The following is a 6,000-nucleotide window of genomic DNA, read 5'->3' on the forward strand; positions in this document are numbered from 1 at the left end:
ACTGGAAATGTAATAGGAATAATGGTGAAGGTATTGGGCGAGTAGGAGATAGAAGGTGACCATTTTGTGGTAGGTATTTGAGAGTTGACTCATGTCAAGGCCTAGAGCACGGTAAGCCTAAAAATGCGGAGAAGGTATTCGTGAACCTAGAAGAAGTCTTTCTGAATTGAAAGGAGTTATTGAAATTGCAGGCATAATGGTGAAAGTATTGGGTACATAGAAGATAGAAGACGACTTTTTTTGTGTGGTGGGCATGTATGAGGTTGACCCACCTCAAGGAATAGGTTATTGGAAAAAAATTTCATGAATGCCTTTTGTAATTGTTTGACCTCTAAATGAACAACTAATCCAATTTCCATCAAGCAACTAAGAAAAATTATTAATTCTGCTTGGATTATTGTTATACAGCATAAGCATTGATTTGACTTGGGCTGGCTATTCAAAAAACAGACTTGTGGGAAGCTAAGATGGTCATTTAAATAAACTGTAGAGGGTCCCTTTACTCTTTATACATGGGGAAATGGTTGTCTCGCCTATTCATTTGGAACCCGTTATGCATGCCCATCCCAAAACTGTGTCAGCTTCCTGATCAGGAATGATTTCTTACTGCTATTCTTAATGCTATTTTGAAAAAGAAATATATATGCGTACATAAATGATGAATAAACTGAAAAAAATGTAAAATTTTGTAAAATGTAGAATAGAGACATCATGTAGAAGGTGTGCTTTTTTTGAGAATATTTAGTCAGTTAGGTTATTTTTAAATTTTTTTTGGAATGGGAATAAATATGGTCCCATTGTTCTTGCATGCCGACTTGTGTGTCACAGCAACAAATTACAAGTTGCCTACACACTCATCCACCATTTCAGTCCTATCGGGGTTAAATATTAACTAATGTGTTTCATTCATCAATCCAGAGGAACAATGGTTAAGGCTTTGTCTCTGATTGGGGACTGCATACTTATGCTCAGACACTGAAACAAATAGTCAGCCATAGCTTTTGAACAAAATATAACATTTAGGTGAATTAGGAAATCTTGTTGAGATAAATGTACTTTTACTATGCCGAATAATAGACACCATGGAGGTGCTGCAGCTAGCATTGACCCATTGTTGCTCCAGGGTTCCTTGGTTTTCCCTCTGTCCAGTGTTTCCTCTGGGTTCTCCAGTTTCTAACTACCTAGCAAAACATGCCAGAAGATTGGCTGCATGTAACCGCTTCTCAATGAGTGTGTATAGACCGGCATCCCAGTCAGGGTGTATTCCCATGTCGCCCATCATTTATTCATTGTAATTAAGTGCTTCAGTTTGATCAGGACTGCAATAGATCTGAGCCTCCTCTGGGATCACACCTTGAATGGACACCATTCCCTCTATTTTCTGTCTATCCGATGTACATAGTGTATATCGGCATCATATTTGGGAGGTGGAAGGACACCGGAGAACCTTGGGGAAACCAACACATATTTAGAAAGTCCACATAGATAGTAATCTGAGTGCAGGATTGAACAAAGGATTCTGGAGGAGTGAGATGCTACCAGCTACCCATGGGATTACACACAAGCTTCTGTAATTATCCAACCGTTCGAAAAAAGAAACCACTTTAGACACACACTTTATTTTCATAATAGGTGAACAAGGAATCGCTTTACATTTTGAGTCAAGAGAAAATGAAAGATTTGGAATACAAATGTTACTGTGGTTTGCATGACCTTAGTACTAAACATCGGGGGTTTATTCATTTATAAACCAGATAGAACCTTATAAAAACCAAGGGCGCAGTGTGTTATCAGTGGCAGACAACTTTGGTTTTCTCGGAATTCTAGCTGAAAATAATTTGTTATAAGGAAATGTATGTCATCCCCCTGCCTGAGCATGACAAATAGCTTTACAAACATATGATTCAAGACCAACATGACTGAAAATTACTGACAAGAGCAGCCTAATTACCACAGTCATTATGTGATTATGGTTGTATTATTTCAGGTGCGGCTTTTAAACAGTGCTGCACTATATACGACTCTTACACATGACATGACAGAGTATATTTTTTATTTCACAATATGGTTCTGGGCTTGCTGTGATGTATTTTTTTTATTTCAGAACCTGACAGAAAATCATTACAACTCATATGCAGGGACTGAAAAAGTGTAAACAAGTGACTTTTTGTTTACATCTATCTGGCGATGATGGTGAAGGGGTGTTACTCAAATCATCAAATGCTTTGCACTTTTCAGCGACATTTGAAAACTGAGGTTAATCACACCATCCTGTGTTTAAGAAGTAATCTACTGAAATAGAAATATAATATTATGGTAATATATGGACTGAGTATTAAACAATGAGCAACATCTAGACCCATTTCAATACCCTGAAGAAAGCATTTGCGAACACTTTCCTAGATCAAATATAACCATTTTTTTTATTAATCTAATTAAAACAAATGATTAATTTCCTTCAAATATTGTTTTTATACCATAGCAGAGGTGCTCATTTCACAAAGCAGGCCATGCTTTATATTTAGAAGAATATAAACTGGGTTAAAAAGTGATTTTTTTTTCTGCAGTGCAATAATGTGGAAAGAAACAAAAATAGATTCATGAAGAGATACTATGAAGAGGTTATTAATAAATTTACAATTTATGCTGAGTGAGGCTACAAGAAAGACAAAGAAAAATACAACTACTACAAAGCAGCTTTACACAGATAATGTGGTGATAAAAAGGAGTATGTTCTTTATAAGTGTAAGTTTGTCCTTGATGAGCAAGCCGGTGGCGACTGAGTAAAGGAAATACTCCCCCAGATGGCATAAGGAAGAAACCTTAAGAGGAACCATACCCATCTTCATCAGGGTTGCACCGAATGTCCATTTATTACAGATAACAATTTTAAGGGGTACAGTGACTGTAGTCCTGAGTCAATGTAGCAGACTGTTGACATTAACTACAGTCCAAATCCAAATCCTCACTTGTACTTAATGGTTTAACTCAAAGCAAACAAGACAAATATAAGAATATTAATTGTAGCAGTCAAACACATTCTCAATATTGTATGTGTGTATGTGTATATGTGTGTATATGTGTGTGTGTGTGTGTGTGTGTGTGTGTGTGTGTGTGTGTTGGTGTTGGGGGGGCATTTGGTTGGATGACTTCAGGCAAGCAGCTCTAACAAGCAGTTTTCTGCTCCTGGCAATAGATGTGATTTTCTGGAATTTTCATCAAAATTGACTGCCCAGGGATTTGCACTTTCACTGCACAGCTAATCTTCACGTCTTTGTGGCACCTCATTTAATTAGATTTAAAAAAAGAAAAGCAACTTCCCACTGAATGGGCTTTCTTGCCCACACGAAATACGCAGGTCTCGGCTTGTTCGAGACCTGCTTCGCCACAAGAAGGTATGAGTGTGACATTAAGCCAGTATTTCAGAAGACTTCCTGTAACCATGTTTGTAACATGTCTACAGATGTCTCAGGGTAAACACGTTGACTTGCAATTAAATGTTACCTTTCAGAACATGTGAAGGCTTTATGGACCAATATCATTATTTGCATTCATCTTCATCTATATATAATCAGGTCATGTTGAAGATTTTAAGATATAGCAGCTTGAGATGAAACTGGTATGTGTACATGAGAAGGTCAAATAAATTGGCAGAATGGTTGCCAGATGGCCTGAAACTATACCACCAAAATTGGGATATCAAACAGAGGGGGAATCTTTTCTTTTTTCTATCAGTTGTTATGTGGAAAACAGCTGTGAAAAATTTGATTTGTGGCATCTGCCTTTTAATCACTGCCTAAAACAGAATATACTAGCAATTAATTTGTACATTTGTAATTACACTGTCTACACGTTCCCTTTTTTACATTATTTTCCTTAGAACAAGAGCTTGGTGGTTGTGGCCCTTTTTAAGCTTAACCCAAAATGTCTGCATGCATACTTCCAATGTTTCCCAATAGTAGTATGATTTCATGTAAAAACGATGGCCTGGCATCCCTGTTTAAAGCTGACCTAAGTAATCCGTTGAGATATACAAACAAGCTTTATTTCATCATCATGATCTGACTTTCAGGCATTTAAAAAAAATACATGTAGACATGTTTTCAAATTGTATTTCCATTTTTATTGTCACTACCATGTATAAGGTCAACCAACAATCACACCGGAAGAATCAATGACACGAATTGACTACTGCCCCACTCTCCAAGGTCTTCAACTTCAACGAGGTCAAGGCAACTGTAGAGGGCCGAGACAGAAATGCTTTTACAAAACAGACCTTCATCTGTCAGTGCGTTGTCCCATCTGGCTTGGCAAGCCTGACAGGCGGTGTAGATTTGTGGCATGTCCCGCTGACATGTATCCCTCCACCGCTTCCCATTAGCATCAATATTTGAGAGGAGGCAGTAGGTCCCAGCTTAGAACCTGTCAATCTTTCTGGAGATGCTGAGCCCACCTTCATTCGGGGACTTCACGTCAGGCATGAATACTTAATGCCAGACATAGTGCGTATGTTTAATATGCATCCCCTGTTGGTCTACCTCAGCAAGAATGAATGAGAATACGAGGTTGGAAGTCAGCTGGTGATCATTGGCACCAAGGTTGAGGCAGCATAGATATCTTCGGCTGTTCCTCATTCTTTTAAAACTTTTTGAAATTACTTTTAAATCAATATGTATATAAAATTCTTTCATAAAATAAGTTATTTTCTTTTTAAAAATGGGAAAGATGTATAATTTCTAACTTGTGTAAAGGAGTGTTCATCACTAGATTGTGAGAGTCTGGTGAAGGGGTGAGGGGGTGGTCTAGGGCAGCGGTCCCCACGGACCGGTTTAATGTTACAATATTTTCACGGACCGGCCTTTAAGGTGTGGCGGATAAATACAACAAAATAAAATGATACAATCGGAATAAAAACTGCTATTTTCTAAATATAATAACAAACGTGAATACACTGTGTTGTTTTTTGTTCATTTTTCTAACTTGAGGGTTTCAATTTAGCGGTAATGTATTATGTGTTAGCGGCCGGAGCAGCCCCTTTGAAAAGGTAGCGGATGGAGGTAAGACATGTGACCGAGGCATCATGACATGCATCAAGAGCGAGTAATAGACAGATGTGGCGAAGAGAATCTGGTAATTTTACAAAATAAAACATTGCTCAAAATCAGATAATAAATAAAACAGAAATAATGTAAGTTATGCATTCTTTCTGTGCGGCCCAGTACCAAGTGACCCATTGATGATAAAGATGATAAAAACAGCATTATAAAGAGAGTAACTAGCAAGTAAGTAACTAGCATTAACTAGCAATAAGTAACCAGCAGTTAATAGCTAGCAGTAACTAGCAAGTAAGTAACTAGTAGTAACAGTAAGTAGCTAGCAGTGTCTAGCATGTAAGTAACTAGCATTTACTAGCATCAACAAATGAACTAAAATGATTACAGCCAACATACTAAACTAGGATATCTAAGATAGGTTATTAAGAATGTTGTCATTATTACACAGTAATAAGCTGGCCTGTGATTTAGGATTGAAAGCTATGGTGTAAGATTAATGCGTGAAGGGGAAAAAAAGGTGCCCTTTTCTTTTCTGTAGTGCTGTTTTGCAGTTTGAGTCTGCTTGACTGAGGCTTCTCAATTTAATACATACACTTATAGTTGGCTTTATATATTTATTTATCCCTGGGACAAAAACCAAAGATATCAATTAGACTTCAGATGCTTTCAGTGGTTGACAGGGCACCTGATGTGGGCTGGAAGGGTAGACTTGAACGAGCAGGGCAATTTATGGAAGGCTGTCAAGAAAAAAAATGGTCTCCAGGTACAGAGTTTTCCCTCCCAGCACTCAGGCTCTGAATAGACTTTTTTAAAGGTAAGGAAAGTATTGCCTTGGCTTTACAATGAAAATTTGGTATACTGCAGAGCATAAAGGAGGCCCATGTATAAAGAGGAGGGAAAATCCATCACTCCTTCTCTGGGGGGTGGTGGGGTGGAGGGGTCACAG

The sequence above is a fragment of the Silurus meridionalis genome, chromosome 24 (genome assembly GCF_014805685.1).
Source record: "Silurus meridionalis isolate SWU-2019-XX chromosome 24, ASM1480568v1, whole genome shotgun sequence".
In the NCBI taxonomy this organism is placed as follows: domain Eukaryota; kingdom Metazoa; phylum Chordata; class Actinopteri; order Siluriformes; family Siluridae; genus Silurus; species Silurus meridionalis.